This window comes from Heterodontus francisci, unplaced genomic scaffold, assembly GCF_036365525.1.
Source record: "Heterodontus francisci isolate sHetFra1 unplaced genomic scaffold, sHetFra1.hap1 HAP1_SCAFFOLD_69, whole genome shotgun sequence".
In the NCBI taxonomy this organism is placed as follows: domain Eukaryota; kingdom Metazoa; phylum Chordata; class Chondrichthyes; order Heterodontiformes; family Heterodontidae; genus Heterodontus; species Heterodontus francisci.
Genome location: NW_027140851.1, coordinates 3,821,235 through 3,849,153, shown reverse-complemented (window position 1 = coordinate 3,849,153; position 27,919 = coordinate 3,821,235).

Here is a 27,919-nt window from a genome sequence, read left to right as displayed (position 1 = left end):
CACCCTCAGTACTTACCCTCTGACAGTGCAGCACTCCCTCAGTACTGCCCCTCTGACAGTGCAGCGCTCCCTCTGTACTGACCCTCTGACAGTGCTGCACTCCCTCAGTACTGACCCTCTGACAGTGCAATGCTCCCTCAGTACATACACTTCGACAGTGCAGCACTCCCTCAGTACAGACCCTCTGACAGTGCAGCACTCCATTAGTACTGCCCCTCTGACAGTGCAGTGCTCCCTCAGTGCTGACCGTCTGACAGTGCAGCACTCCCTCAGTACTGACCCTCTGACAGTGCATTGCTCCCTCAGTACTGACCCTCTGACAATGCAGCACTCCCTCAGTACTGCCCCTCTGACTCTGCAGTGCTCCCTCAGTCCTGACCCTCTGACAGTGCAGCACTCCCTCAGTACTGACCCTCTGACAGTGCACTGCTCCCTCGGTACTGACCCCTCTGACAGTGTTGCACTCCAACAGTACTGACCATCTGACAGTGCAGCACTCCCTCGGTACTGCCCCTCTGACAGTGCATTGCTCCCTCAGTAGTGACCCTCTGACAATGCAGCACTTCCTCAGTACTGCCCCTCTGACAGTGCAGTGCTCCCTCAGTACAGACCCTTCGACAGTGCAGCACTCCCTCAGTACTTACCCTCTGACAGTGCAGAACTCCCTCAGTACTGCCCCTCTGACAGTGCAGCACTCCCTCAGTACTGACCCTCTGACAGTGCAGTGCTCCCTCAGTATAGGCCCTTTGAAAGTTCAGCTCTCCCTCAGTACTGACCCTCGGAAAGTGTATCACTCCCTCAGTACTGACCCTCTAACAGTGCAGCACTCCCTCAGGACTGCCCCTCTGACAGTGCAGCACTCCCTCAGTACTGACCCTCTGACAGTGCAGTGCTTCCTCTGTACTGACCCTCTGACAGTGCAGCACTCCCTCAGTACTGCCCGTCTGACAGTGCAGCACTCCCGCAGTACTGACCCTCTCACAGTGCAGCACTCCCTCAGTACTGACCCATCGACAGTGCAGCGCTCCCTCAGTACTGACCCTTCGACAGTGCAGCACTCCCTCAGTACTGACCCTCTGACAGTGCAGCACTCCCTCAGTACTGACTCTCTGACAGTGCAGCGCTCCCTCAGTACTGATCCCTCTGACAGTGTCGCACTCCCTCAGTACTGGCCCTTTGAAAGTTCAGCTCTCCCTCAGTACTGGCCCTGAGACAGTGCAGCACTCCCTCAGTACTGACCATCTGACAGTGCAGCACTCCCTCCGAACTGACCCTCTGACAGTGCAGCGTTCCCTCAGTACTGGCCCTTTGAGAGTTCAGCTCTCCCTCAGTACTGACCGTCTGACAATGCAGCAGTCCCTCAGTACTGCCCCTCTGAGAGTGCAATGCTCCCTCAGTACAGGCCCTTCGACAGTGCAGCACTCCCTCAGTACTGACCATCTGACAGTGTCGCACTCCCTCAGTACTGACCCTCTGACAGTGCAGCACTCCCTCAATACTGCCCCTCTGACAGTGCAATGCTCCCTCAGTACAGACCCTTCGACAGTGCAGCACTCCCTCAGTACCTTCTCTCTGACAGTGTAGCACTCCCTCAGTACTGCCCCATCGACAGTGCAGAGCTCCCTCAGTGCAGACCCTTCGACAGTGCAGCACTCCCTCAGTACTGCCCCTCTGACAGTGCAGTGCTCCCTTAGTACTGGCCCTTCGACAGTGCAACGCTCCCTCAGTACTGACCCGCTGACAGTGCAGCACTCCCTCATTACTGCCCCTCTGTAAGTGCAGTGCTCTCTCAGTACTGACCCTTCGAGAGTGCAGCACTCCCTCAGTAATGACTCTCTGACAGTGCAGCACTCCCTCAGTACTGACCCCTCTGACAGTGTCGCAATCCCTCAGTACTGGCCCTTTGAAAGTTCAGCTCTCCCTCAGTACTGACCCTCTGACAATGCAGCACTCCCTCAGTACTGCTCCTCTGACAGTGCAATGCTCCCTCAGTACAGATCCTTCGACAGTGCAATGCTCCCTCAGTACAGACCCTTCGACAGTGCAGCACTCCCTCAGTACTGAACCTCTGACAATGCAGCACTCTCTCAGTACTGACCCTGAGACAGTGTCGCACTTCCTCAGTACTGACCCTCTGACAGTGCAGTGCTCCCTCAGTACAGACCCTTCGACAGTGCAGCACTCCCTCAGTACTGACCCTTCCAAAGTGCAGCGCTCCCTCAGTACTGACCCTTCGACAGTGCAGCACTCCCTCAGTACTGACCCTCTGACAGTGCAGCACTCCCTCAGTCCAGACCCTTGGACAGTGCAGCGCTCCCTCAGTACTGACACTTCGACAGTGCAGCACTCCCTCAGTACTGACCCCTCTGACAGTGTCGCACTCCCTCAGTACTGGCCCTCTGAAAGTTCAGCTCTCCCTCAGTATTGATCCTGAGACAGTGCAACAGTCCCTCAGTACAGACACTTCGACAGTGCGGCACTCCCTCAGTACTGAATCTCTGACGGTGCAATGCTCCCTCAGTACAGACCCTTCGACAGTGCAGCACTCCCACAGTACTGCCCCTCTGACAGTGCAGCACACCCTCAGTACTGACCCTCTGACAGTGCATTGCTCCCTCAGTACTGACACTCTGGCAATGCAGCACTCCCTCAGTACTGACCCTCTGACAGTGCAGTGCTCCCTCAGTACAGACCCTTCGACAGTGCAGCACTCCCTCAGTACTTCTCCTCTGACAGTGCAGCACTCCCTCAGTACTGACCCTTCAGCAGTGCAGCGCTCCCTCAGTATTGACCCTTCGACAGTGCAGCACTTGCTCAGTACTGACCCTCTGACAGTGCAGCACTCCCTCAGTACAGACCCTTGGAGAGTGCAGCGCTCCCTCAGTACTGAGCCACTGACATTGCAGTGCTCCCTCAGTACTTACCCCTCTGACAGAGTCGCACTCCCTCAGTACTGACCGTCTGACAGTGCAGCACACCCTCAGTACTGACCCTCTGACAGTGCAATGCTCCCTCAGTACAGACCCTTCGACAGTGCAGCGCTCCCTCAGTACTGACTCTCGGACAGTGCAGCACTCCCTCAGTAAAGCCGCTCAGACAGTGCAGTGCTCCCTTAGTACTGACCCTTCGACAGTGCAGCGCTCCCTCAGTACTGACCCGCTGACAGTGTAGCACTCCCTCAGTACTGACCCTCTGACAGTGCAGTGCTCCCTCAGTACTGACCCTTCGACAGTGCTGCACTCCCTCAGTATTGATCCTCTGACAGTGCAGCACTCCCTCAGTACTGCCCCTCTGACAGTGCAGTGCTAACTCAGTACTGACCCGCTGACATTGCAGCACTCCCTCAGTACTGCCCCTCTGACAGTGCAGCTCTCCCTCAGTACAGACAATTCGACAGTGCAGCACTCCCTCAGTACTGCCCCTCTGACAGTGCAGCGCTCCCTTAGTACTGACCCTTCGACAGTGCAGCACTCCCTCAGTACTGACTCTCTGACAGTGCAGTGCTCCCTCAGTAATGACCCCTCTGACAGTGTCGCACTCCCTCAGTACTGACCCTCTGACAGTGCAGCACACCCTCAGTACTGACCCTCTGACAGTGCATTGCTCCCTCAGTACAGACCCTTCGACAGTGCAGCACTCCCTCAGTGCTGAATCTCTGACAGTGCAATGCTCCCTCAATACAGACATTTCGACAGTGCAGCACTCCCTCAGTACTGACCCTCTGACGGTGCAGCACACCCTCAGTACAGACCCTCTGACAGTGCATTGCTCCCTCAGTACTGACACTCTGACAATGCAGCACTCCCTCAGTACTGACCCTCTGACAGTGCAGTGCTCCCTCAGTACAGACCCTTCGACAGTGTAGCACTCCCTCGGTACTGCCCCTCTGACAGTGCAGCACTCCCTCAGTACTGACCCTCTGACAGTGCAGTGCTCACTCAGTACTGACCCTCTGACAGTGCAGCACTCCCTCAGTACTGACACTTCGACAGTGCAGCACTCCCTCAGTAATGACCCTTCGACAGTGCAGCACTCCCTCAGTACTGACCCTCTGACAGTGCAGCACTCCCTCAGTACAGACCCTTGGACAGTGCAGCGCTCCCTCAGTACTGACACTTCGACAGTGCAGCGCTCCCTCAGTACTGACACTCTGACAGTGTCGCACTCCCTCAGTGCTGGCCCTTTGAAAGTTCAGCTCTCCCTCAGTACTGACCCTCAGACAGTGCAGCACTCCCTCAGTACTGACACTCTGACAGTGCAGAACTCCCTCAGTACTGACCCCAAGACAGTGCAGCACTCCCTCCGTACTGATTCTCTGACAGTGCAGCGCACCCTCAGTACTGGCCCTTTGAAAGTTCAGCTCTCCCTCAGGACTGACCCTCTGACAATGCAGCACTCCCTCAGTACGGCCCCTCTGACAGTGCAATGCTCCCTCAGTATAGACCCTTCGACAGTGCAATGCTCCCTCAGTATAGACCCTTCGACAGTGCAGCACTCCCTCAGTACTGACCCTCTGACAGTGCAGTGCTCCCTCAGTACTGACCCTCTGACAGTGCAGCACTCCCTCAGTACTGACACATCGACAGTGCAGCGCTCCCTCAGTACTGACCCTTCGACAGTGCAGCACTCCCTCAGTACTGACCCTTCCAAAGTGCAGCGCTCCCTCAGTACTGACCCTTCGACAGTGCAGCACTCCCTCAGTACTGACCCTCTGACAGTGCAGCACTCCCTCAGTACTGCTCCTCTGACAGTGTCGCAATCCCTCAGTACTGGCCCTTTGAAAGTTCAGCTCTCCCTCAGTACTGACCCTCTGACAATGCAGCACTCCCTCAGTACTGCTCCTCTGACAGTGCAATGCTCCCTCAGTACAGATCCTTCGACAGTGCAATGCTCCCTCAGTACAGACCCTTCGACAGTGCAGCACTCCCTCAGTACTGAACCTCTGACAATGCAGCACTCTCTCAGTACTGACCCTGAGACAGTGTCGCACTTCCTCAGTACTGACCCTCTGACAGTGCAGTACTCCCTCAGTACAGACCCTTCGACAGTGCAGCACTCCCTCAGTACTGACCCTTCCACAGTGCAGCGCTCCCTCAGTACTGACCCTTCGACAGTGCAGCACTCCCTCAGTACTGACCCTCTGACAGTGCAGCACTCCCTCAGTCCAGACACTTGGACAGTGCAGCGCTCCCTCAGTACTGACACTTCGACAGTGCAGCTCTCCCTCAGTACTGACTCTCTGACATTGCAGCGCTCCCTCAGTACTGACCCCTCTGACAGTGTCGCACTCCCTCAGTACTGGCCCTCTGAAAGTTCAGCTCTCCCTCAGTATTGATCCTGAGACAGTGCAGCAGTCCCTCAGTACTGACCTTCTGACAGTGCAGCACTCCCTCAGTACAGACCCGAGGACAGTGCAGCACTCCCTCAGTACTGACCCTCTGAACATGCAGCACTCCCTCAGTACTGCCCCTCTGACAGTGCAATGCTCCCTCAGTGCAGACCCTTCGACACTGCAATGCACCCTGACTACAGACCCTTCGACAGTGCAGCACTCCCTCAGTACTGACCATCTGACAGTGTCGCACTCCCTCAGTACTGACCCTCTGACAGTGCAGTGCTCCCTCAGTACTGACCCTCTGACAGTGCATTGCTCCCTCAGTACAGACACTTCGACTGTGCGGAACTCCCTCAGTACTGAATCTCTGACAGTGCAATGCTCCCTCAGTACAGACCCTTCGACAGTGCAGCACTCCCTCAGTACTGACCCTCTGACAGTGCAGCACACCCTCAGTACTGACCCTCTGACAGTGCATTGCTCCCTCAGTACTGACACTCTGGCAATGCAGCACTCCCTCAGTACTGACCCTCTGACAGTGCAGTGCTCCCTCAGTACAGACCCTTCGACAGTGCAGCACTCCCTCAGTACTTCTCCTCTGACAGTGCAGCACTCCCTCAGTACTGACCCTCTGACAGTGCAGTGCTCACTCAGTACTGACCCTCTGACAGTGCAGCACTCCCTCAGTACTGACCCTTCGACAGTGCAGCGCTCCCTCAGTACTGACCCTTCGACAGTGCAGCACTTGCTCTGTACTGACCCTTCTGACAGTGCAGCACTCCCTCAGTACAGACCCTTGGAGAGTGCAGCGCTACCTCAGTACTGAGCCACTGACAGTGCAGTGCTCCCTCAGTACTTACCCCTCTGACAGAGTCGCACTCCCTCAGTACTGACCGTCTGACAGTGCAGCACACCCTCAGTACTGACCCTCTGACAGTGCATTGCTCCCTCAGTACAGACCCTTCGACAGTGCAGCACTCCCTCAGTACTGACTGTCTGACAGTGCAGCACTCCCTCAGTACTGCCCCTCTGACAGTGCAATGCTCCCTCAGTACAGACCCTTCGACAGTGCAGCGCTCCCTCAGTACTGACTCTCGGACAGTGCAGCACTCCCTCAGTAAAGCCGCTCTGACAGTGCAGTGCTCCCTTAGTACTGACCCTTCGACAGTGCAGCGCTCCCTCAGTACTGACCCGCTGACAGTGTAGCACTCCCTCAGTACTGACCCTCTGACAGTGCAGTGCTCCCTCAGTACTGACCCTTCGACAGTGCTGCACTCCCTCAGTATTGATCCTCTGACAGTGCAGCACTCCCTCAGTACCGCCCCTCTGACAGTGCAGTGCTAACTCAGTACTGACCCGCTGACATTGCAGCACTCCCTCAGTACTGCCCCTCTGACAGTGCCGCTCTCCCTCAGTACAGACAATTCGACAGTGCAGCGCTTCCTCAGTACTGACCCTCTGACAGAGCAGCACTCCCTCAGTACTGCCCCTCTGACAGTGCAGCGCTCCCTCAGTACTGACCCTTCGACAGTGCAGCACTCCCTCAGTACTGACCCAGTGACAATGCTGCACTCTCTCAGTACTGACCCTCTGACAGTGCAGCACACCCTCAGTACTGACCCTCTGACAGTGTCGCACTCCCTCAGTACTGACCCTCTGACAGTGCAGCACACCCTCAGTACTGACCCTCTGACAGTGCATTGCTCCCTCAGTACAGACCCTTCGACAGTGCAGCACTCCCTCAGTGCTGAATCTCTGACAGTGCAATGCTCCCTCAGTACAGACATTTCGACAGTGCCGCACTCCCTCAGTACTGACACTCTGACGGTGCAGCACACCCTCAGTACTGACCCTCTGACAGTGCATTGCTCCCTCAGTACTGACACTCTGACAATGCAGCATTCCCTCAGTACTGACCCTCTGACAGTGCAGTGCTCCCTCAGTACAGACCCTTCGACAGTGTAGCACTCCCTCGGTACTGCCCCTCTGACAGTGCAGTGCTCACTCAGTACTGACCCTCTGACAGTGCAGCACTCCCTCAGTACTGGCCCTTCGACAGTGCAGCGCTCCCTCAGTACTGACCCTTCGACAGTGCAGCACTCCCTCAGTACTGACCCTCTGACAGTGCAGTGCTCCCTCAGGACTGACCCTCTGACAGTGCAGCACTCCCTCAGTACTGACACTTCGACAGTGCAGCGGTCCCTCAGTACTGACCCTTCGACAGTGCAGCACTCCCTCAGTACTGACCCTCTGACAGTGCAGCACTCCCTCAGTACAGACCCTCTGACAGTGCAGCACTCCCTCAGTACTGACCCTCTGACAGTGTAGTGCTCCCTCAGTTCTGACCCCTCTGACAGTGTCGCACTCCCACAGTACTGACCCACTGACAGTGCAGCACTCCCTCACTACTGACCCTCTAACAGTGCATTGCTCCCTCAGTACTGAACCTCTGACAATGCAGCACTCCCTCAGTACTGCCCCTCTGACAGTGCAGTGCTCCCTCAGTACAGACCCTTCGACAGTGCAGCACTCCCTCAGTACTTACCCTCTGACAGTGCAGCACTCCCTCAGTAGTGCCCCTCTGACAGTGCAGCACTCCCTCAGTACAGACCCTCTGACAGTGCAGCACTCCCTCAGTACTGACCCTCTGACAGTGCATTGCTCCCTCAGTACTGACCCTCTGACAATGCAGCACTCCCTCAGTACTGCCCCTCTGACAGTGCAATGCTCCCTCAGTACAGACACTTCGACAGTGCAGCACACCCTCAGTACTTACCCTCTGACAGTGCAGCACTCCCTCAGTACTGCCCCTCTGACAGTGCAGCGCTCCCTCTGTACTGACCCTCTGACAGTGCAGCACTCCCTCAGTACTGACCCTCTGACAGTGCAATGCTCCCTCAGTACATACACTTCGACAGTGCAGCACTCCCTCAGTACAGACCCTCTGACAGTGCAGCACTCCATTAGTACTGCCCCTCTGACAGTGCAGTGCTCCCTCAGTGCTGACCGTCTGACAGTGCAGCACTCCCTCAGTACTGACCCTCTGACAGTGCATTGCTCCCTCAGTACTGACCCTCTGACAATGCAGCACTCCCTCAGTACTGCCCCTCTGACTCTGCAGTGCTCCCTCAGTCCTGACCCTCTGACAGTGCAGCACTCCCTCAGTACTGACCCTCTGACAGTGCACTGCTCCCTCGGTACTGACCCCTCTGACAGTGTTGCACTCCAACAGTACTGACCATCTGACAGTGCAGCACTCCCTCGGTACTGCCCCTCTGACAGTGCATTGCTCCCTCAGTAGTGACCCTCTGACAATGCAGCACTTCCTCAGTACTGCCCCTCTGACAGTGCAGTGCTCCCTCAGTACAGACCCTTCGACAGTGCAGCACTCCCTCAGTAATTACCCTCTGACAGTGCAGAACTCCCTCAGTACTGCCCCTCTGACAGTGCAGCACTCCCTCAGTACTGACCCTCTGACAGTGCAGTGCTCCCTCAGTATAGGCCCTTTGAAAGTTCAGCTCTCCCTCAGTACTGACCCTCGGAAAGTGTAGCACTCCCTCAGTACTGACCCTCTAACAGTGCAGCACTCCCTCAGGACTGCCCCTCTGACAGTGCAGCACTCCCTCAGTACTGACCCTCTGACAGTGCAGTGCTTCCTCTGTACTGACCCTCTGACAGTGCAGCACTCCCTCAGTACTGCCCGTCTGACAGTGCAGCACTCCCGCAGTACTGACCCTCTCACAGTGCAGCACTCCCTCAGTACTGACCCATCGACAGTGCAGCGCTCCCTCAGTACTGACCCTTCAACAGTGCAGCACTCCCTCAGTACTGACCCTCTGACAGTGCAGCACTCCCTCAGTACTGACTCTCTGACAGTGCAGCGCTCCCTCAGTACTGATCCCTCTGACAGTGTCGCACTCCCTCAGTACTGGCCCTTTGAAAGTTCAGCTCTCCCTCAGTACTGGCCCTGAGACAGTGCAGCACTCCCTCAGTACTGACCATCTGACAGTGCAGCACTCCCTCAGAACTGACCCTCTGACAGTGCAGCGTTCCCTCAGTACTGGCCCTTTGAGAGTTCAGCTCTCCCTCAGTACTGACCGTCTGACAATGCAGCAGTCCCTCAGTACTGCCCCTCTGAGATTGCAATGCTCCCTCAGTACAGGCCCTTCGACAGTGCAGCACTCCCTCAGTACTGACCATCTGACAGTGTCGCACTCCCTCAGTACTGACCCTCTGACAGTGCAGCACTCCCTCAATACTGCCCCTCTGACAGTGCAATGCTCCCTCAGTACAGACCCTTCGACAGTGCAGCACTCCCTCAGTACCTACTCTCTGACAGTGTAGCACTTACTCAGTACTGCCCCATCGACAGTGCAGAGCTCCCTCAGTGCAGACCCTTCGACAGTGCAGCACTCCCTCAGTACTGCCCCTCTGACAGTGCAGTGCTCCCTTAGTACTGGCCCTTCGACAGTGCAACGCTCCCTCAGTACTGACCCGCTGACAGTGCAGCACTCCCTCATTACTGCCCCTCTGTAAGTGCAGTGCTCTCTCAGTACTGACCCTTCGAGAGTGCAGCACTCCCTCAGTAATGACTCTCTGACAGTGCAGCACTCCCTCAGTACTGACCCCTCTGACAGTGTCGCAATCCCTCAGTACTGGCCCTTTGAAAGTTCAGCTCTCCCTCAGTACTGACCCTCTGACAATGCAGCACTCCCTCAGTACTGCTCCTCTGACAGTGCAATGCTCCCTCAGTACAGATCCTTCGACAGTGCAATGCTCCCTCAGTACAGACCCTTCGACAGTGCAGCACTCCCTCAGTACTGAACCTCTGACAATGCAGCACTCTCTCAGTACTGACCCTGAGACAGTGTCGCACTTCCTCAGTACTGACCCTCTGACAGTGCAGTGCTCCCTCAGTACAGACCCTTCGACAGTGCAGCACTCCCTCAGTACTGACCCTTCCAAAGTGCAGCGCTCCCTCAGTACTGACCCTTCGACAGTGCAGCACTCCCTCAGTACTGACCCTCTGACAGTGCAGCACTCCCTCAGTCCAGACCCTTGGACAGTGCAGCGCTCCCTCAGTACTGACACTTCGACAGTGCAGCACTCCCTCAGTACTGACTCTCTGACAGTGCAGCGCTCCCTCAGTACTGACCCCTCTGACAGTGTCGCACTCCCTCAGTACTGGCCCTCTGAAAGTTCAGCTCTCCCTCAGTATTGATCCTGAGACAGTGCAACAGTCCCTCAGTACAGACACTTCGACAGTGCGGCACTCCCTCAGTACTGAATCTCTGACGGTGCAATGCTCCCTCAGTACAGACCCTTCGACAGTGCAGCACTCCCTCAGTACTGCCCCTCTGACAGTGCAGCACACCCTCAGTACTGACCCTCTGACAGTGCATTGCTCCCTCAGTACTGACACTCTGGCAATGCAGCACTCCCTCAGTACTGACCCTCTGACAGTGCAGTGCTCCCTCAGTACAGACCCTTCGACAGTGCAGCACTCCCTCAGTACTTCTCCTCTGACAGTGCAGCACTCCCTCAGTACTGACCCTTCAGCAGTGCAGCGCTCCCTCAGTATTGACCCTTCGACAGTGCAGCACTTGCTCAGTACTGACCCTCTGACAGTGCAGCACTCCCTCAGTACAGACCCTTGGAGAGTGCAGCGCTCCCTCAGTACTGAGCCACTGACATTGCAGTGCTCCCTCAGTACTTACCCCTCTGACAGAGTCGCACTCCCTCAGTACTGACCGTCTGACAGTGCAGCACACCCTCAGTACTGACCCTCTGACAGTGCAATGCTCCCTCAGTACAGACCCTTCGACAGTGCAGCGCTCCCTCAGTACTGACTCTCGGACAGTGCAGCACTCCCTCAGTAAAGCCGCTCAGACAGTGCAGTGCTCCCTTAGTACTGACCCTTCGACAGTGCAGTGCTCCCTCAGTACTGACCCTTCGACAGTGCTGCACTCCCTCAGTATTGATCCTCTGACAGTGCAGCACTCCCTCAGTACTGCCCCTCTGACAGTGCAGTGCTAACTCAGCACTGACCCGCTGACATTGCAGCACTCCCTCAGTACTGCCCCTCTGACAGTGCAGCTCTCCCTCAGTACAGACAATTCGACAGTGCAGCACTCCCTCAGTACTGCCCCTCTGACAGTGCAGCGCTCCCTTAGTACTGACCATTCGACAGTGCAGCACTCCCTCAGTACTGACTCTCTGACAGTGCAGTGCTCCCTCAGTAATGACCCCTCTGACAGTGTCGCACTCCCTCAGTACTGACCCTCTGACAGTGCAGCACACCCTCAGTACTGACCCTCTGACAGTGCATTGCTCCCTCAGTACAGACCCTTCGACAGTGCAGCACTCCCTCAGTGCTGAATCTCTGACAGTGCAATGCTCCCTCAGTACAGACATTTCGACAGTGCAGCACTCCCTCAGTACTGACCCTCTGACGGTGCAGCACACCCTCAGTACAGACCCTCTGACAGTGCATTGCTCCCTCAGTACTGACACTCTGACAATGCAGCACTCCCTCAGTACTGACCCTCTGACAGTGCAGTGCTCCCTCAGTACAGACCCTTCGACAGTGTAGCACTCCCTCGGTACTGCCCCTCTGACAGTGCAGCACTCCCTCAGTACTGACCCTCTGACAGTGCAGTGCTCACTCAGTACTGACCCTCTGACAGTGCAGCACTCCCTCAGTACTGGCCCTTCGACAGTGCAGCGCTCCCTCAGTACTGACCCTTTGACAGTGCAGCACTCCCTCAGTACTGACCCTCTGACAGTGCAGTGCTCCCTCAGTACTGACCTTCTGACAGTGCAGCACTCCCTCAGTACTGACACTTCGACAGTGCAGCACTCCCTCAGTAATGACCCTTCGACAGTGCAGCACTCCCTCAGTACTGACCCTCTGACAGTGCAGCACTCCCTCAGTACAGACCCTTGGACAGTGCAGCGCTCCCTCAGTACTGACACTTCGACAGTGCAGCGCTCCCTCAGTACTGACACTCTGACAGTGTCGCACTCCCTCAGTGCTGGCCCTTTGAAAGTTCAGCTCTCCCTCAGTACTGACCCTCAGACAGTGCAGCACTCCCTCAGTACTGACACTCTGACAGTGCAGAACTCCCTCAGTACTGACCCCAAGACAGTGCAGCACTCCCTCCGTACTGATCCTCTGACAGTGCATTGCTCCCTCAGTACTGACACTCTGACAATGCAGCACTCCCTCAGTACTGACCCTCTGACAGTGCAGTGCTCCCTCAGGACTGACCCTCTGACAATGCAGCACTCCCTCAGTACGGCCCCTCTGACAGTGCAATGCTCCCTCAGTATAGACCCTTCGACAGTGCAATGCTCCCTCAGTATAGACCCTTCGACAGTGCAGCACTCCCTCAGTACTGACCCTCTGACAGTGCAGTGCTCCCTCAGTACTGACCCTCTGACAGTGCAGCACTCCCTCAGTACTGACCCATCGACAGTGCAGCGCTCCCTCAGTACTGACCCTTCGACAGTGCAGCACTCCCTCAGTACTGACCCTTCCAAAGTGCAGCGCTCCCTCAGTACTGACCCTTCGACAGTGCAGCACTCCCTCAGTACTGACCCTCTGACAGTGCAGCACTCCCTCAGTACTGCTCCTCTGACAGTGTCGCAATCCCTCAGTACTGGCCCTTTGAAAGTTCAGCTCTCCCTCAGTACTGACCCTCTGACAATGCAGCACTCCCTCAGTACTGCTCCTCTGACAGTGCAATGCTCCCTCAGTACAGATCCTTCGACAGTGCAATGCTCCCTCAGTACTGACCCTTCGACAGTGCAGCACTCCCTCAGTACTGAACCTCTGACAATGCAGCACTCTCTCAGTACTGACCCTGAGACAGTGTCGCACTTCCTCAGTACTGACCCTCTGACAGTGCAGTACTCCCTCAGTACAGACCCTTCGACAGTGCAGCACTCCCTCAGTACTGACCCTTCCACAGTGCAGCGCTCCCTCAGTACTGACCCTTCGACAGTGCAGCACTCCCTCAGTACTGACCCTCTGACAGTGCAGCACTCCCTCAGTCCAGACACTTGGACAGTGCAGCGCTCCCTCAGTACTGACACTTCGACAGTGCAGCTCTCCCTCAGTACTGACTCTCTGACAGTGCAGCGCTCCCTCAGTACTGACCCCTCTGACAGTGTCGCACTCCCTCAGTACTGGCCCTCTGAAAGTTCAGCTCTCCCTCAGTATTGATCCTGAGACAGTGCAGCAGTCCCTCAGTACTGACCTTCTGACAGTGCAGCACTCCCTCAGTACAGACCCGAGGACAGTGCAGCACTCCCTCAGTACTGACCCTCTGAACATGCAGCACTCCCTCAGTACTGCCCCTCTGACAGTGCAATGCTCCCTCAGTGCAGACCCTTCGACACTGCAATGCACCCTGACTACAGACCCTTCGACAGTGCAGCACTCCCTCAGTACTGACCATCTGACAGTGTCGCACTCCCTCAGTACTGACCCTCTGACAGTGCAGTGCTCCCTCAGTACTGACCCTCTGACAGTGCATTGCTCCCTCAGTACAGACACTTCGACTGTGCGGAACTCCCTCAGTACTGAATCTCTGACAGTGCAATGCTCCCTCAGTACAGACCATTCGACAGTGCAGCACTCCCTCAGTACTGACCCTCTGACAGTGCAGCACACCCTCAGTACTGACCCTCTGACAGTGCATTGCTCCCTCAGTACTGACACTCTGGCAATGCAGCACTCCCTCAGTACTGACCCTCTGACAGTGCAGTGCTCCCTCAGTACAGACCCTTCGACAGTGCAGCACTCCCTCAGTACTTCTCCTCTGACAGTGCAGCACTCCCTCAGTACTGACCCTCTGACAGTGCAGTGCTCACTCAGTACTGACCCTCTGACAGTGCAGCACTCCCTCAGTACTGACCCTTCGACAGTGCAGCGCTCCATCAGTACTGACCCTTCGACAGTGCAGCACTTGCTCTGTACTGACCCTTCTGACAGTGCAGCACTCCCTCAGTACAGACCCTTGGAGAGTGCAGCGCTACCTCAGTACTGAGCCACTGACAGTGCAGTGCTCCCTCAGTGCTTACCCCTCTGACAGAGTCGCACTCCCTCAGTACTGACCGTCTGACAGTGCAGCACACCCTCAGTACTGACCCTCTGACAGTGCATTGCTCCCTCAGTACAGACCCTTCGACAGTGCAGCACTCCCTCAGTACTGACTCTCTGACAGTGCAGCACTCCCTCAGTACTGCCCCTCTGACAGTGCAATGCTCCCTCAGTACAGACCCTTCGACAGTGCAGCGCTCCCTCAGTACTGACTCTCGGACAGTGCAGCACTCCCTCAGTAAAGCCGCTCTGACAGTGCAGTGCTCCCTTAGTACTGACCCTTCGACAGTGCAGCGCTCCCTCAGTACTGACCCGCTGACAGTGTAGCACTCCCTCAGTACTGACCCTCTGACAGTGCAGTGCTCCCTCAGTACTGACCCTTCGACAGTGCTGCACTCCCTCAGTATTGATCCTCTGACAGTGCAGCACTCCCTCAGTACCGCCCCTCTGACAGTGCAGTGCTAACTCAGTACTGACCCGCTGACATTGCAGCACTCCCTCAGTACTGCCCCTCTGACAGTGCCGCTCTCCCTCAGTACAGACAATTCGACAGTGCAGCGCTTCCTCAGTACTGACCCTCTGACAGAGCAGCACTCCCTCAGTACTGCCCCTCTGACAGTGCAGCGCTCCCTCAGTACTGACCCTTCGACAGTGCAGCACTCCCTCAGTACTGACCCAGTGACAATGCAGCACTCTCTCAGTACTGACCCTCTGACAGTGCAGCACACCCTCAGTACTGACCCTCTGACAGTGTCGCACTCCCTCAGTACTGACCCTCTGACAGTGCAGCACACCCTCAGTACTGACCCTCTGACAGTGCATTGCTCCCTCAGTACAGACCCTTCGACAGTGCAGCACTCCCTCAGTGCTGAATCTCTGACAGTGCAATGCTCCCTCAGTACAGACATTTCGACAGTGCAGCACTCCCTCAGTACTGACACTCTGACGGTGCAGCACACCCTCAGTACTGACCCTCTGACAGTGCATTGCTCCCTCAGTACTGACACTCTGACAATGCAGCACTCCCTCAGTACTGACCCTCTGACAGTGCAGTGCTCCCTCAGTACAGACCCTTCGACAGTGTAGCACTCCCTCGGTACTGCCCCTCTGACAGTGCAGTGCTCACTCAGTACTGACCCTCTGACAGTGCAGCACTCCCTCAGTACTGGCCCTTCGACAGTGCAGCGCTCCCTCAGTACTGACCCTTCGACAGTGCAGCACTCCCTCAGTACTGACCCTCTGACAGTGCAGTGCTCCCTCAGTACTGACCCTCTGACAGTGCAGCACTCCCTCAGTACTGACACTTCGACAGTGCAGCGGTCCCTCAGTACTGACCCTTCGACAGTGCAGCACTCCCTCAGTAATGACCCTCTGACAGTGCAGCACTCCCTCAGTACAGACCCTTGGACAGTGCAGCGCTCCCTCAGTACTGACACTTCGACAGTGCAGCGCTCCCTCAGTACTGACAGTCTGACAGTGTCGCACTCCCTCAGTACTGGCCCTTTGAAAGTTCAGCTCTCCCTCAGTACTGACACTGAGACAGTGCAGCACTCCCTCAGTACTGACCCTCAGACAGTGCAGCACTCCCTCAGTACTGACACTCTGACAGTGCAGAACTCCCTCAGTACTGACCCCAAGACAGTGCAGCACTCCCTCCGTACTGATCCTCTGACAGTGCAGCGCTCCCTCAGTACTGGCCCTTTGAAAGTTCAGCTCTCCCTCAGTACTGACACTGAGACAGTGCAGCACTCCCTCAGTACTGACCCTCAGACAGTGCAGCACTCCCTCAGTACTGACACTCTGACAGTGCAGAACTCCCTCAGTACTGACCCCAAGACAGTGCAGCACTCCCTCCGTACTGATCCTCTGACAGTGCAGCGCTCCCTCAGTACTGGCCCTTTGAAAGTTCAGCTCTCCCTCAGGACTGACCCTCTGACAATGCAGCACTCCCTCAGTACTGCCCCTCTGACAGTGCAATGCTCCCTCAGTATAGACCCTTCGACAGTGCAATGCTCCCTCAGTATAGACCCTTCGACAGTGCAGTACTCCCTCAGTACTGACCATCTGACAGTGTCGCACTCCCTCAGTACTGACCCTCTGACAGTGCAGTGCTCCCTCAGTACTGACCCTCGGACAGTGCAGCACTCCCTCAGTACTGAGCCTCTGACAGTGCAGTGCTCCCTCAGTACTGACCCCTCTGACAGTGTCGCACTCCCTCAGTACTGACCCACTGACAGTGCAGCACACCCTCAGTACTGACCCTCTGACAGTGCATTGCTCCCTCAGTACAGACCCTTCGACAGTGCAGCACTCCCTCAGTACTGACTCTCTGACAGTGCAATGCTCCCTCAGTACAGAAACTTCGACAGTGCAGCGCTTTCTCAGTACTGCCCCTCTGACAGTACAGCACTCCCTCAGTACTGCCCCTCTGACAGTGCAATGCTCCCTCAGTACAGACCCTTCGACAGTGCAGCGCTCCCTCAGTACTGGCTCTCGGACAGTGCAGCACTCCCTCAGTAAAGCCGCTCTGACAGTGCAGTGCTCCCTTAGTACTGACCCTTCGACAGTGCAGCGCTCCCTCAGTACTGACCCGCTGACAGTGTAGCACTCCCTCAGTACTGACCCTCTGACAGTGCAGTGCTCCCTCAGTACTGACCCTTCGACAGTGCTGCACTCCCTCAGTATTGATCCTCTGACAGTGCAGCACTCCCTCAGTACTGCCCCTCTGACAGTGCAGTGCTCCCTCAGTACTGACCCGCTGACATTGCAGCACTCCCTCAGTACTGCCCCTCTGACAGTGCAGCTCACCCTCAGTACAGACAATTCGACAGTGCATCGCTTCCTCAGTACTGACCCTCTGACAGAGCAGCAGACCCTCAGTACTGCCCCTCTGATAGTGCAGCGCTCCCTTAGTACTGACCCTTCGACAGTGCAGCACTCCCTCAGTACTGACTCTCTGACAGTGCAGTGCTGCCTCAGTACTGACCCCTCTGACAGTGTCGCACTCCCTCAGTACTGACCCTCTGACAGTGCAGCACACCCTCAGCACTGACCGTCTGACAGTGCATTGCTCCCTCAGTACAGACCCTTCGACAGTGCAGCACTCCCTCAGTGCTGAATCTCTGACAGTGCAATGCTCCCTCAGTACAGACATTTCGACAGTGCAGCACTCCCTCAGTACTGACCCTCTGACGGTGCAGCACACCCTCAGTACTGACCCTCTGACAGTGCATTGCTCCCTCAGTACTGACACTCTGACAATGCAGCACTCCCTCAGTACTGACCCTCTGACAGTGCAGTGCTCCCTCAGTACAGACCCTTCGACAGTGTAGCACTCCCTCGGTACTGCCCCTCTGACAGTGCAGTGCTCACTCAGTACTGACCCTCTGACAGTGCAGCACTCCCTCAGTACTGGCCCTTCGACAGTGCAGCGCTCCCTCAGTACTGACCCTCTGACAGTGCAGCACTCCCTCAGTGCAGACCCTTGGACAGTGCAGCGCTCCCTCAGTACTGACACTTCGACAGTGCAGCGCTCCCTCAGTACTGACACTCTGACAGTGTCGCACTCCCTCAGTACTGGCCCTTTGAAAGTTCAGCTCTCCCTCAGTACTGACACTGAGACAGTGCAGCACTCACTCAGTACTGACCCTAAGACAGTGTCGCACTCCCTCAGTACTGACCCTCTGACAGTGCAGCACACCCTCAGTACTGACCCTCTGACAGTGCATTGCTCCCTCAGTACAGACCCTTCGACAGTGCAGCACTCCCTCAGTACTGACTCTCTGACAGTGCAATGCTCCCTCAGTACAGAAACTTCGACAGTGCAGCGCTCTCTCAGTACTGCCCCTCTGACAGTACAGCACTCCCTCAGTACTGCCCCTCTGACAGTGCAATGCTCCCTCAGTACAGACCCTTCGACAGTGCAGCGCTCCCTCAGTACTGACTCTCGGACAGTGCAGCACTCCCTCAGTAAAGCCGCTCTGACAGTGCAGTGCTCCCTTAGTACTGACCCTTCGACAGTGCAGCGCTCCCTCAGTACTGACCCGCTGACAGTGTAGCACTCCCTCAGTACTGACCCTCTGACAGTGCAGTGCTCCCTCAGTACTGACCCTTCGACAGTGCTGCACTCCCTCAGTATTGATCCTCTGACAGTGCAGCACTCCCTCAGTACTGCCCCTCTGACAGTGCAGTGCTCCCTCAGTACTGACCCGCTGACATTGCAGCACTCCCTCAGTACTGCCCCTCTGACAGTGCAGCTCTCCCTCAGTACAGACAATTCGACAGTGCATCGCTTCCTCAGTACTGACCCTCTGACAGAGCAGCAGACCCTCAGTACTGCCCCTCTGATAGTGCAGCGCTCCCTTAGTACTGACCCTTCGACAGTGCAGCACTCCCTCAGTACTGACTCTCTGACAGTGCAGTGCTGCCTCAGTACTGACCCCTCTGACAGTGTCGCACTCCCTCAGTACTGACCCTCTGACAGTGCAGCACACCCTCAGTACTGACCGTCTGACAGTGCATTGCTCCCTCAGTACAGACCCTTCGACAGTGCAGCACTCCCTCAGTGCTGAATCTCTGACAGTGCAATGCTCCCTCAGTACAGACATTTCAACAGTGCAGCACTCCCTCAGTACTGACCCTCTGACGGTGCAGCACACCCTCATTACTGACCCTCTGACAGTGCATTGCTCCCTCAGTACTGACACTCTGACAATGCAGCACTCCCTCAGTACTGACCCTCTGACAGTGCAGTGCTCCCTCAGTACAGACCCTTCGACAGTGTAGCACTCCCTCGGTACTGCCCCTCTGACAGTGCAGCACTCCCTCAGTACTGACCCTCTGACAGTGCAGTGCTCACTCAGTACTGACCCTCTGACAGTGCAGCACTCCCTCAGTACTGGCCCTTCGACAGTGCAGCGCTCCCTCAGTACTGACCCTTCGACAGTGCAGCACTCCCTCAGCACTGACCCTCTGACAGTGCAGTGCTCCCTCAGTACTGACCCTCTGACAGTGCAGCACTCCCTCAGTACTGACACTTCGACAGTGCAGCGCTCCCTCAGTACTGACCCTTCGAAAGTGCAGCACTCCCTCAGTACTGACCCTCTGACAGTGCAGCACTCCCTCAGTGCAGACCCTTGGACAGTGCAGCGCTCCCTCAGTACTGACACTTCGACAGTGCAGCGCTCCCTCAGTACTGACACTCTGACAGTGTCGCACTCCCTCAGTACTGGCCCTCTGAAAGTTCAGCTCTCCCTCAGTACTGACACTGAGACAGTGCAGCACTCACTCAGTACTGACCCTAAGACAGTGCAGCACTCCCTCAGTACTGACACTCTGACAGTGCAGAACTCCCTCAGTACTGACCCCAAGACAGTGCAGCACTCCCTCCGTACTGATCCTCTGACAGTGCAGCGCTCCCTCAGTACTGGCCCTTTGAAAGTTCAGCTCTCCCTCAGGACTGACCCTCTGACAATGCAGCACTCCCTCAGTACTGCCCCTCTGACAGTGCAATGCTCCCTCAGTATAGACCCTTCGACAGTACAATGCTCCCTCAGTATAGACCCTTCGACAGTGCAGCACTCCCTCAGTACTGACCATCTGACAGTGTCGCACTCCCTCAGTACTGACCCTCTGACAGTGCAGTGCTCCCTCAGTACTGACCCTCGGACAGTGCAGCACTCCCTCAGTACTGAGCCTCTGACAGTGCAGTGCTCCCTCAGTACTGACCCCTCTGACAGTGCAGCACACCCTCAGTACTGACCCTCTGACAGTGCAGTGCTCCCTCAGTACAGACCCTTCGACAGTGCAGCACTCCCTCAGTACTGACTCTCTGACAGTGCAATGCTCCCTCAGTACAGACCCTTCGACAGTGCAGCACTCCCTCAGTACTGACCATCTAACAGTGTCGCACTCCCTCAGTATTGACCCTCTGACAGTGCAGCACTCCCTCAGTACTGCCCCTCTGACAGTGCAATGCTCCCTCAGTACAGACCCTTCGACAGTGCAGCGCTCCCTCAGTACTGACTCTGACAGTGCAGCACTCCCTCAGTAAAGCCCCTCTGACAGTGCAGTGCTCCCTTAGTACTGACCCTTCCACAGTGCAGCGCTCCCTCAGTACTGACCCGCTGAAAGTGTAGCACTCACTCAGTACTGACCCTCTGACACTGCAGTGCTTCCTCAGTACTGACCGTTCGACAGTGCAGCACTCCCTCAGTATTGACCCTCTGACAGTGCAGCACTCCCTCAGTACTGCCCCTCTGACAGTGCAGTGCTCCCTTAGTACTGACCCGCTGACAGTGCAGCACTCCCTCAGTACTGCCCCTCTGACAGTGCAGTGTTCCCGTAGTACTGACCCACTGACATTGCAGCACTCCCTTAGTACTGCCCCTCTGACAGTGCAGCGCTCCCTCAGTACTGACAATTCGACAGTGCAGCGCTTCCTCAGTACTGACCCTCTGACAGAGCAGCACTCCCTCAGTACTGCCCCTCTGAGAGTGCAGCACTCCCTTAGTACTGACCCTTCGACAGTGCAGCACTCCGTCAGTACTGACTCTCTGACAGTGCAGTGCGCTCTCAGTACTGACCCTTCGACAGTGCAGCAGTCCCTCAGTACTGACTCTCTGACAGTGCAGCCCTCCCTCCGTACTGCACCTCTGACAGTGCTGCACTCCCTCAGTACTGCCCCTTTGAAAGTTTGCACTCCCTCAGTACTACCCCTCTGACAGTGTAGCACTCCCTCAGTACTGACCCTTCGACAGTGCAGCACTCCCTCAGTATTGACCCACCGACAGTGCAGTGCTCCCTCAGTACTGACCCTCTGACAGTGCTGCACTCCCTCAGTACTCACACTTTGAAAGTTCAGCACTCCCTCATTCCTGCCCCTCTGACAGTGTAGCACTCCCTCAGTACTGCCCCTCTGACAGTGCAGTGCTCCCTCTGTACTGCCCCTCTGACAGAGCAGTGCTCCCTCAGTAATGACCCTCTGGCAGTGCAGCACTCTCTCAGTACTGACCCTGTGACAATGCAGCACTCTCTCAGTACTGACCCTGAGACAGTGCAGCACTCTCTCAGTACTGACCATCTGACAGTGCAGCACTCCCTCAGTACTGCCCTTCTGACAGTGCAGTGCTCCCTCAGTACTGACCCTCTGACATTGCAGTACTCCCTCAGTACTGACCCTGTGACAATGCAGCACTCCCTCTGTACTGACCCTCTGACAGTGCAGCACTCCCTTAGTACTGACCCTCTGGCAGTGCAGCACTCCCTCAGTACTGACCCTGTGACAATGCAGCACTCTCTCAGTACTGACCCTGAGACAGTGCAGCACTCTCTCAGTACTGCCCCTCTGACAGTGCAGTGATCCCTCAGTACTGACCCTCCGACAGTGCAGCACTCGCTCAGTACTGACCCTGAGACAGTGCAGCACTCACACAGTACTGACTCAGTGACAGTGCAGCACTCCCTCAGTTCTGACGCTCTGACATTGCAGCACTACCTCAGTCCTGACCCTGTGACAATGCAGCACTCTCTCAGTACTGACCCTGAGACAGTGCAGCACTCCCTCAGTACTGACCCTGAGACAGTGCAGTGATCCCTCAGTACTGAACCTCCGACAGTGCAGCACTACCTCAGTACTGACCTTGAGACTGTGCAGCACTCCCTCAGTACTGACCCTGTGACAGTGCAGCACTCCCTCAGTCCTGAACCTCTGACAGTGCAGCACTCCCTCAGTCCTGACCCTGTGACAGTGCAGCACTCCCTCAGTACTGACCCTCTGACAGTGCAGCACTCCCTCAGTACTGACCCTCTGACAGTGCAGCACTCCCTCAGTACTGAACCTGAGACAGTGCAGTGATCCCTAAGTACTGACCCTCCGACAGTGCAGCACTCCCTCAGTACTGACCCTGAGACAGTGCAGCACTCACACAGTACTGACTCAGTGACAGTGCAGCACTCCCTCAGTTCTGACCCTCTGACATTGCAGCACTCCCTCAGTACTGACCCTGTGACAATGCAGCACTCTCTCAGTACTGACCCTCTGACAGTGCAGCACTCCATCAGTACTGAACCTCTGACAATGCAGCACTCTCTCAGTACTGACCCTGAGACAGTGCAGCACTCTCTCAGTACTGACCCTCTGACAGTGCAGCACTCCCTCAGTACTGCCCCTCTGACAGTGCAGTGATCCCTCAGTACTGACCCTTCGACAGTGCAGCACTCCCTCAGAACTGACCCTGAGACAGTGCAGTGATCCCTCAGTACTGAACCTCCGACAGTGCAGCACTACCTCAGTACTGACCTTGTGACTGTGCAGCACTCCCTCAGTACTGACCCTGTGACAGTGCAGCACTCCCTCAGTCCTGAACCTCTGACAGTGCAGCACTCCCTCAGTCCTGACGCTGTGACAGTGCAGCACTCCCTCAGTACAGACCCTGTGACAGTGCAGCACTCCCTCAGTACTGACCCTCTGACAGTGCAGCACTCCCTCAGTACTGACCCTCTGACAGTGCAGCACTCCCTCAGTACTGATCCTGTGACAGTGCAGCACTCCCTCAGTACTGACCCTCTGACAGTGCAGCACTCCCTCAACACTGACCCTCTGAGTGTGCAGCAATCCCTCAGTACTGCCACTTTGAAAGTTCAGCACTCCCTCAGTACTGACCCTCTGACAGTGCAGCACTCCCTCAGTACTGACCCTCTGACACTACAGTGCTCCCTCAGTACAGCCCCTCTGAAAGTGTAGCACTCCCTCAGTACTGACCGTCTGACAGTGTCGCACTCCCTCAGTACTGCCCCTCTGACAGTGCAGCACTCCCTCAGTACTGTCCCTTTGACAGTGCATTGCTCCTTCAGTACTGACCCTCTGACAATGCAGCACTCCCTCAGTACTGCCCCTCTGACAGTGCAGTGCTCCCTCAGTACTGACCCTTCGACAGTGCAGCGCTCCCTCAGTACTGACTCTCTGACAGTGCAGCACTCCCTCAGTACTGACCCTCTGACAGTGCTGCACTCCCTCAGTACTGCCCCTTTGAATGTTCAGCAGTCCCTCAGTACTGCCCCTCTGACAGTGCAGTGCTCCCTCAGTACTGACCCTCTGACAGTGCAGCACTCTCTCAGTACTGACCCTCTGACATTGCAGCACTCCCTCAGTACTGACCCTGTGACAATGCAGCACTCCCTCAGTACTGACGCTTAGACAGTGCAGCACTCCCTCAGTACTGACCCTATGACAGTGCAGCACTCCCTCAGTACTGACCCTGTGACAATGCAGCACTCTCTCAGTACTGACCATGAGACAGTGCAGCAGTCTCTCAGTACTGACCCTCTGACAGTGCAGCACTCCCTCAGTACAGCCCCTCTGACAGTGCAGTGATCCCTCAGTACTGACCCTCTGACATTGCAGTGATCCCTCAGTACTGACCATTCGACAGTGCAGCACTCCCTCAGTACTGACGATGAGACAGTGCAGTGATCCCTAAGGACTGACCCTCCGACAGTGCAGCACTCCCTCAGTCCTGACCCTGTGACAGTGCAGCACTCCCTCAGTACTGACCCTCTGACAGTGCAGCACTCCCTCAGTACTGACCCTCTGACAGTGCAGCACTCCCTCAGTACTGAACCTGAGACAGTGCAGTGATCCCTAAGTACTGACCCTCCGACAGTGCAGCACTCCCTCAGTACTGACCCTGAGACAGTGCAGCACTCACACAGTACTGACTCAGTGACAGTGCAGCACTCCCTCAGTTCTGACCCTCTGACATTGCAGCACTCCCTCAGTACTGACCCTGTGACAATGCAGCACTCTCTCAGTACTGACCCTCTGACAGTGCAGCACTCCATCAGTACTGAACCTCTGACAATGCAGCACTCTCTCAGTACTGACCCTGAGACAGTGCAGCACTCTCTCAGTACTGACCCTCTGACAGTGCAGCACTCCCTCAGTACTGCCCCTCTGACAGTGCAGTGATCCCTCAGTACTGACCCTTCGACAGTGCAGCACTCCCTCAGAACTGACCGTGAGACAGTGCAGTGATCCCTCAGTACTGAACCTCCGACAGTGCAGCACTACCTCAGTACTGACCTTGTGACTGTGCAGCACTCCCTCAGTACTGACCCTGTGACAGTGCAGCACTCCCTCAGTCCTGAACCTCTGACAGTGCAGCACTCCCTCAGTCCTGACGCTGTGACAGTGCAGCACTCCCTCAGTACAGACCCTGTGACAGTGCAGCACTCCCTCAGTACTGACCCTCTGACAGTGCAGCACTCCCTCAGTACTGACCCTCTGACAGTGCAGCACTCCCTCAGTACTGATCCTGTGACAGTGCAGCACTCCCTCAGTACTGACCCTCTGACAGTGCAGCACTCCCTCAACACTGACCCTCTGAGTGTGCAGCAATCCCTCAGTACTGCCCCTTTGAAAGTTCAGCACTCCCTCAGTACTGACACTCTGACAGTGCAGCACTCCCTCAGTACTGACCCTCTGACACTACAGTGCTCCCTCAGTACAGCCCCTCTGAAAGTGTAGCACTCCCTCAGTACTGACCGTCTGACAGTGTCGCACTCCCTCAGTACTGCCCCTCTGACAGTGCAGCACTCCCTCAGTACTGTCCCTTTGACAGTGCATTGCTCCTTCAGTACTGACCCTCTGACAATGCAGCACTCCCTCAGTACTGCCCCTCTGACAGTGCAGTTCTCCCTCAGTACTGACCCTCTGACAGTGCAGCACTCCCTCAGTACGGACCCTCTGACAGTGCAGTGCTCCCTCAGTACTGACCCTTCGACAGTGCAGCGCTCCCTCAGTACTGACTCTCTGACAGTGCAGCACTCCCTCAGTACTGACCCTCTGACAGTGCTGCACTCCCTCAGTACTGCCCCTTTGAATGTTCAGCAGTCCCTCAGTACTGCCCCTCTGACAGTGCAGTGCTCCCTCAGTACTGACCCTCTGACAGTGCAGCACTCTCTCAGTACTGACCCTCTGACATTGCAGCACTCCCTCAGTACTGACCCTGTGACAATGCAGCACTCCCTCAGTACTGACGCTTAGACAGTGCAGCACTCCCTCAGTACTGACCCTGTGACAATGCAGCACTCTCTCAGTACTGACCATGAGACAGTGCAGCAGTCTCTCAGTACTGACCCTCTGACAGTGCAGCACTCCCTCAGTACTGCCCCTCTGACAGTGCAGTGATCCCTCAGTACTGACCCTCTGACAGTGCAGTGAACCCTAAGGACTGACCCTCCGACAGTGCAGCACTCCCTCAGTACTGACCCTGAGACTGTGCAGCACTCCCTCAGTACTGACCCTGTGACAGTGCAGCACTCCCTCAGTACTGACCCTCTGACATTGCTGCACTCCCTCAGTACTGACCCTGTGACAATGCAGCACTCCCTCAGTACTGACCCTCTGACAGTGCAGCACTCCCTCAGTACTGACCCTATGACAGTGCTGCACTCACTCAGTACTGACCCTGTGACAGTGCAACACTCTCTCAGTACTGACCCTCTGACAGTGCAGCACTCCCTCAGTACTGCCCCTCGGACAGTGCAGTGATCCCTCAGTACTGACCCTTCGACAGTGCAGCACTCCCTCAGTACTGACACTGAGACAGTGCAGCTCTCCCTCAGTACTGACACTGTGACAGTGCAGCACTCCCTCAGTACTGACCCTGTGACAGTGCAGCACTCCCTCAGTAATGACCCTCCGACACTGCAGCACTCCCTCAGTACTGAAACTCTGACAGTGCAGCACTCCCTCAGTACTGACGCTGAGACAGTGCAGCACTCCCTCAGTTCTGACCCTGTGACAGTGCAGCACTCCCAAAGTACTGACCCTCTGACATTGCTGCACTCCCTCAGTACTGACCCTGTGACTGTGCAGCACTCCCTCAGTACTGACCCTGTGATAATTCAGCACTCTCTCAGTGCTGACCCTGAGACAGTGCAACACTCTCTCAGTACTGACCCTCTGACAGCGCAGCACTCCCTCAGTACTGCCCCTCTGACAGTGCACTGATCCCTCTGTACTGACCCTTCGACAGTGCAGCACTCCCTCAGTACTGACCCTGAGACAGTGCAGCACTCCCTCAGTACTGACCCGCTGACAGTGCAGCACTCCCTCAGTACTACCCGTCTGCAAGTGCAGTGCTCCCTCAGTACTGACCATTCGGCAGTGCAGCACTCCCTCAGTACTGACTCTCTGACAGTGCAGCACTCCCTCAGTACTGACCCTCTGACAGTGCTGCACTCCCTCAGTACTGACGCTCTGACAGTGCAGCACTCCCTCAGTACTGACCCTGTGACAATGCAACACTCTCTCAGTACTGACCATGAGACAGTGCAGCAGTCCCTCAGTACTGCCCCTCTGACAGTGCAGTGCTCCCTCAGTACTGACCCTCTGACAGTGCAGCACTCTCTCAGTACTGACCCTGTGACAATGCAGCACTCCCTCAGTACTGACGCTCTGACAGTGCAGCACTCCCTCAGTACTGACCCTATGACTGTGCAGCACTCCCTCAGTACTGACCCTGTGACAATGCAGCACTCTCTCAGTACTGACCATGAGACAGTGCAGCAGTCTCTCAGTACTGACCCTCTGACAGTGCAGCACTCCCTCAGTACTGCTCCTCTGACAGTGCAGTGATCCCTCAGTACTGAACCTCTGACAGTGCAGTGATCCCTCAGTACTGACCCTTCGACAGTGCCGCACTCCCTCAGTACTGACGCTGAGACAGTGCAGTGATCCCTAAGTACTGACCCTCCGACAGTGCAGCACTCCCTCAGTTCTGACCCTGAGACTGTGCAGCACTCCCTCAGTACTGACCCTGTGACAGTGCAGCACTCCCTCAGTACTGACCCTCTGACATTGCTGCACTCCCTCAGTACTGACCCTGTGACAATGCAGCACTCCCTCAGTACTGACCCTCTGACAGTGCAGCACTCCCTCAGTACTGACCCTATGACAGTGCTGCACTCCCTCAGTACTGACCCTGTGACAATGCAGCACTCTCTCAGTACTGACCCTTCGACAGTGCAGCAGTCCCTCAGTACTGACTCTCTGACAGTGCAGCCCTCCCTCCGTACTGCACCTCTGACAGTGCTGCACTCCCTCAGTACTGCCCCTTTGAAAGTTTGCACTCCCTCAGTACTACCCCTCTGACAGTGTAGCACTCCCTCAGTACTGACCCTCGACAGTGCAGCACTCCCTCAGTATTGACCCACCGACAGTGCAGTACTCCCTCAGTACTGACCCTCTGACAGTGCTGCACTCCCTCAGTACTGCCCCTCTGACAGTGCAGTGCTCCCTCTGTACTGCCCCTCTGACAGAGCAGTGCTCCCTCAGTAATGACCCTCTGGCAGTGCAGCACTCTCTCAGTACTGACCCTGTGACAATGCAGCACCCTCTCAGTACTGACCCTGAGACAGTGCAGCACTCACTCAGTACTGACCATCTGACAGTGCAGCACTCCTTCAGTACTGCC